The following is a 6,758-nucleotide window of genomic DNA, read 5'->3' as shown; positions in this document are numbered from 1 at the left end:
AGGCATGTACTTTGTGTCATTTTCTGCATGATGCCTTCTCATTTTTCCTGAACTTCTGTCTTCTGCATTTTCTTGGAAATTTTCACACCCCAGACAAAATCCCAAGTATGAGCTTAAAGCCACCAGCAAGATTTATGTTTATTTTTTTGGTTATTCATTTAGCTGTGGATCAGAACTGAGGTATCCAGTTGCTCTTTGGAAGAACTCAGTTTAGCGTATCCACTGGCGACTGGATCCCTGCACTTGTGGCACCACCTGTGGCTAAAATCCCTGCTGAATGCACAGCAGTAAATGACCTGGGAGGCAGGAGAAGCCAGGGTGATGCTGCCACATTCTACCCCACCTCTCTGCTGCAGTTCCTATACCAAGTAAAAAATGCTCCTTTGATACAGTGCCACATCGAAAAGGAAAAGTGTAAAACTTGACTGAAGTGGAATTTGATGAGCCATCCACAAAACACACCTGGGGAGGCCTGTGCATTTCTAATTTTCTAGTTCTGCTAATTTTCTAATCACCTGCTCAGGACGGCTGCCACTGGTGCAGCTGAGCTTCTCCACTGCTGCTTCCTCATAACCCCAGCCTGAATTCACCCATGTCACCTGAGAGGCTTGGTTTCACGTGGATACACTGAATTCAGCACAGCAGTGCCAGATCCACTTTTCTCAAAGATTTTCTGATTTCTGGATCTGCTGGTATGGATGTCCAATGACCAACTTCTAGCGAGGTGAATGGGCCTCTTTTTCTCTTCATTTCCCTTTAGGTAAAACTTGTTTTGGAGCAGATAAAGCTATCTACATGTGGCAAGGTGAGCTGTGTTGTATATTTTGAGGGAACATCCAGAAAGCTGGTTCTGCATACAGTAGCAGGATCAGGACATGCATTAAGGGAGGAGCAGGGGAGATTAGATCATAGATTAAAGATTAAATAAAATAATGCAAGATTAAATAAGCGTAACAGTGGTAACAGAAATGGCCAAATTTAGAAGCTTTGAAGCCTCCCTGGTAACCAGGGCATTACAAAGACTCGAATAGAAAGCCTGTGAACTGCTTTATTCTGCTCTAGTGGAATACAGAGACTTATTTTGTGTGGATCAGGCACAGAAAATGCTTAAATGCAGAGCAGGATTGAATCTTTAAAGCATGCTACAATGTTTTGTTTATTCCTGTATTTTATCACTGCAAACTCAATCATTTTTGCTGGCATTTAGAGATTCCGCAGTTGCTCTACTCTCAGCACTGCCTGATAACAGGAGATTTGTGAAGACATCTCTGTGCAAAAAAAGAAGGGAGTGGATAGAAAAAAATTTTCACAGTGACTCAGAATTATATCAGTGGTAAGTCTAGGGAGAAACAGATTTTAAAAGCTCCTGTTGCCTTTGGAACAAATTGGGAGGGGGAGGAAGCAGCGTTCATTTACATTGTAGAGTCTTAATTTTTAAACAGAGAAAGAGACCTGTATTTGAAGAGGGAGAATAGTGTGTTTTTCATAGCAATATTTTTTTTCTATCAGTAGTTCTAGAATTTCCATTAGAGACAAAACCAAACAACTATGCTGCTAACCACAGAGATGAAAGAAGAAGCCAATGGAGAGAAACAGATTTTTTCAAATAGTACAGTGATGACAAAATACCAAGGCTCATTGACAGCATTGTCAAAGCTTAAAATTATAGCTAATGATACAGTAGTGGCTCTCTGACATTTTAAAATACCACAGCACATGGATTTCTCACTTCATTTGCATTTTCTTTCTTCTCTAGAGAGCAACAAACTTAAACTGATTCTGACGCTAGATAATAACAGCCAGTATAAAACAGTTATTATCTCAGACTATAGCATAAATTGAATCAGGCAAGCCTCTGTACACTTTTTTATCAGCCTGCTGGGAGCAAATATAGCCCAGTAGTATCAAAAGTCATTAGTTCAAGTCAGGACTTGGGTGACTGAGCAGGTGGAAGTTTTACATGTCAGACGGAGGAAGCTTAATGCAATATTGAGTAGCAGTTACATAAACTCTGCTACGGTGTTACTGCTCCTTTACAGACGGACAAGCTGCAGAGGTTAGGGAGTTTGGAGTGGTTAGAAAAGTCAAGTAGTCCACAGCCATAAAGCTTCTCTCAAAGTTTGTCTGGATTCAGGTTTTATCAGCAAATGATTGCTAAAGAAATAATTTTGTAAGCTTCTTTGCCCGCTTCTCTATCCAAAGGCAGGCTAATTTTCACCACAGCGGTGTTCTCTCACTTTCACCATCAGTTGGCACTGAACTGTGAATGGGATTGAGATTTACCATTCATTCAGGGTTTTGTTGTGAATCTCATCTTGGAACATCCACTTCTGTGCATCTGATCCACAAAGAGCTGGTACAGTCAGCCAGTGCCATGGTACTGCTCTGCCTCAGGGTAAAGTCCACTTCCAGCCTGGGGACTACAGCTCAGGCATCACCTCTGCCAAAGCCCCTGACACTGGGCTTTAAACACAAGCTCTTCCTTCCTCCTTCCACTTTGGGTGCTAGAAAAAGGGGTTTTTCTTATCTGAACTATGCAGTAACTCGGGTACCAGGTGGGATGCAGGAGGCCCTACATGAGAATTTCCCGTAATGGCGTGAGTGATCAGAGAATGCATGTGGGAATGACTTGGATCTTCCCTGGTTGAGGAAAACTCCACATCCTAGTTGGTTCCTTTCTGGTGAGTGCTGTAGGCTACTACACAAAACGTAGCTGGTGTCTACTGGTTTAAATAAGTGCCAATAACCAACAATTTGAGGAGAGATAGCACATGGAAACAAGTAGAGGGAGTAAAAGTCGAGGTAAAAAATTGTATTACCTCTATGCTACTGAGAAATACACAACAAGGAGAAGGGTGTTTAAAACTGAGAAATGAAACTGAGAACATCTAGGATAATAGCAAAGTTGGAAGACCTGAATATGTTCATTTGAAGGATGGGGCAAAGGTAATACAATAAATAATCACTACATTTGAAGAACTGGCATGTGAAATAGAATCTAGAAGTAAAGATTTTGAATAAGAGGTTGTGACTTGCTCAGGTAGTCAGGAAAGGGCCTAAATAGCAAATATGATTGGGATGAAGCAAGAGTACAATGCATGTAAGTAGTTGGATCCATTGCATATCTCAACCCTCTGGAAGACTTGTAAGTATTGAATGAAATATAACCAAAGATACTGAGAAAAATTTAAAATAGGATCCAACATATGCTTCTGGAATAGATTATATCACAGTGATGAGGTGTATGTCTATATCAATGGTAAAGTTCTTCTTGCTGACTAGGAAAGCATTAGACCCAAGTGCTTTGGATGTCAAAGAAACACATTAAAGAAAAGAAAAGTTAATGTACTAAAGATGAAAAATAGTAGGAAAAAACGAAAGTTAACTAACAGACCAGCTAAAGAAGAGGCAAAAAAAAATTTAACTTAGCAATCCTAACTTCTCTTTGATTTTATCTCCCTCTCTGGTGGATAGAAAGTTAATATTTAACATGAGTCAATGCTGGCACAGGAATGAAGTAGCACAAACTGCCCAAAACAAATATACTTTGAAAACTTCAGAAATTTTGAAACATCAGAGGAGAGAAGAATAGCTGCCCAGTCTGTATCATGGAAGTAACATTTTAAGACAGAACTTTGCAAACATATTGAAGATTGATAAATTGTAGGCTGCCAGGCTGACTCTGATAACAGGGACACAGTCTTGATGACCCAGGAGATCCTGTCCAATCCTTTTTTATAAACTAGAATACTTGTCGACCAGTCCTCTTTCTGATAATGCCTCAGATGATCATTTCTAATACTAAATAATATTAAAAAATGAAGTGACTTGCTCCTTTATCACCTGCTACTCTGAAGGAAGATGTAGAGAAGAGAGGTATAACCTTTTGTGAACCATAAGACTCTCTAAGAATGCAGATATTCTTTCTGTTCACATTGGATATAATTTTTTGCACTAACATGGTAGTATTTTACATAGGTGAAGAAGATTATCACATGGGTAAACGTTAAGATAAACTAATACAAATGTTTGCATTTTAAGTACACATTTTTCTTGTATAATCAGGATCATATATAATAGAAATAGGCCTGGGGAGGGACTTAGAGAAGCAATTTAATTTATTCCCTGAGGGATGAGCTATACCCTACAGCATTCCTGCCACATTTGTACTTTAAGTTCTTTTTTAGATCTCTCCAGAGGTGGAATTGTGTGAACTACCCCAGCTATTGCAATGCTTTTGTTGCACTCATTGTTTAGAAATGTTAGCTTAAGCCAGTGCTGAGTAGGGCAAGATTACTTTCTGTATCCTGCTGACTTTTTTTTGTAAAGGCTAATATGACATTGCTTACTCTGAAGTTCTTCCTGTTTTAGAAAAGGATCATTTCATGAAGATGAGAACATGGATCAGCCTGGCACTTTCAAAACAAAGAATTAAAACAAACTAATGTGAGTGATGAGCAAGAACTGGTCCTAGCTAGAAATGTTTTAAAGAATCTGTTAATAAGAAGAAAAACGCCACACAATTAAAAGGTAGAGGTTTTGAATTTTAAAGGGAAATACAGAAGCACAAATAACAAGGACAGTTGTTGGTTGATAAATTTCAATTTCAGATTTCTGGAACTTAGTCAAGGGAGAATACCCTGGTAGAAGTAAGCCAGTTAGCATGAGTAGAATATTTAATTTCTTTTGTTTTCCACATATTGGAAACTAAAGGCATTCTAGTAATAGATGTAATTTTTTCAAGTAGAAAGGAGAAATGTTACATTGAGAGTATCATGGAAGAGAAAAAATGTTCATGTAATGGAACTGTTATGTAATTTGAGATAATGCAGTGTTGCATTTGACCTACTTCTCAGCTTTTGCTGATGTTGAGGTGAGGGGGTTCTGTGTTTTCAGGTTGTTGTGTGTTGTATGCATGCCAAAAGCCAATGGCTCCACGCTCCCAGTGTGCTTACATTCAGACCAGGTTTTCTTCATGCATTCCAAAGAATCCGTTTTGCAGCAGGGGGAGGATCCAGCCTTTGCCCAGGTTTATTCTGCTGCTGTTTGTGGTTTTGGAGAGGGTTTTGTACATGTAGATCTGTTTGTAACAAATCAGTTTGTTGCTGTGTTATTCTACATGCTTGCCTTTTAATTAAGGCATTTCTAATGCCTCCAAGTCAGGTGCATGACACTTATTTTTCTTACCACAGGAATAAGCAAATATTTTAAATGTAGGCACCTTCCTACAGAGTTAAAATGTTAGGAATTACAATCCTCAATGAATTACTTTATTAACAGGATTGCAGTCATTATACCTGAGAGAAACCTCTTGCTTACCTCTTATACTATGTTTTTACCATAAAGATAGGACAATGCCCCCTTTACCTTGCCAGGGAAGGAATTATAAACAGTACTTTCATTAGATCACATGCAAGTAACTGCTGTGCATTATGCAATGTGATTAAAAGACACATGGTACTGCCTTCAGTATCTGTTGATTACTCTTAAGTGGGGTATCTTTAGGGCACCTGTTGCCACCATAGTCCAGGTACTGTGTATTGAGTAGAGACATGAAAGAGCTATGCTCATAAAATTATCTTGAATAATGAGGGCTCTGTTTTGAGCTTGGCTGCAGAGTCAGCTGTGGCTGTAGCTGTGCACCACAAACTGCTGCTTGGTACTTCCTGCAACTTTGTGTTTCTACCTCAACCTCTACATTGGTAGTTATAAGGCAGATGGAAGAGTTCCTGCTTGCACAGGGTGATCTGGCATAGCATTGCAGCTGGGACAATGGTCTGAACAAATTTGGCCAGTAACACCTGGAGTAAAGCCATGAACACAAGACCTCACTACAATCTACACTAGTCAGCTCCACAAGAGCAAGGACCAAGAGCCTTCAGATTTACATTTGAAATGCTCTCCTACCTAGCACTAAACCAGGAATTAATGCTTACAGCACTGCTGATTTTTGTGGAGTTTGTGAAGTTTATTATTTGCTTAAAACACACAGTAATGAGGCCTCTTAATGTGCATAACTGGTTTCTTGAACAAGGTGGGTTTTTAAGCTACTGATATTTCCCTTAAATACAAAGCTTAAAAGTTGTATGAACTTAGCCAGGTAACCAGAATAGAAGGCATCTCTGCTAGCTACAGTACAGTGACACTGGAGCTCAGCTTAGCAAAATGTTTTAAGAGTACATTTGAACACAGTGATTATCTGATCTGTATGTTTAGAGGCAGGGCAATGGATTGTCTGAAGAAGATGTAAACTGGTACCGATACTGCAAGTCTACTATATTTCAATAGGTATTTTCAGCCTCATTTTAGTGCCTAGAAGTCATGCCACCATAATACTGCTAAAACTACTTTCCAATGTGATACATACATTTTTTTTCTTAAAAATGTTATCAAATTATTGCAGTTTCAAAATTATCCACTTTTTACGGTTTCTCTTGGAATTGTTACAAATCCATACAAATTAAAGGCACTGTTTCTCACTGTTCTTGATCTGAAAGAGACAACTACAATACAAAACACCTTACAAAACACCTTACACTGTTTCTCACTGTTCTGATCTGAGAGAGACAATAATAAAAAACACCTTACAGGAAATGTAGGTGTACTATCTGCAAGCCAACTCCTTTATTGCAATGAATGGTATTTTAACATTGCACACTATTATTTTATTGCATCATTGACGATTGCATGTTCTTTCATTTCAGAAAAAAATTACACACTGTGCTACAATGTTTTCACCTCCCTTTTACAACTTTTCT

The sequence above is a fragment of the Sturnus vulgaris genome, chromosome 3, assembly GCF_052056855.1.
Source record: "Sturnus vulgaris isolate bStuVul1 chromosome 3, bStuVul1.hap1, whole genome shotgun sequence".
Taxonomy (NCBI): Eukaryota; Metazoa; Chordata; class Aves; order Passeriformes; family Sturnidae; genus Sturnus; species Sturnus vulgaris.
The sequence above is the reverse complement of the archived record's forward strand: the minus strand, read 5'-3'. Positions refer to the sequence as shown.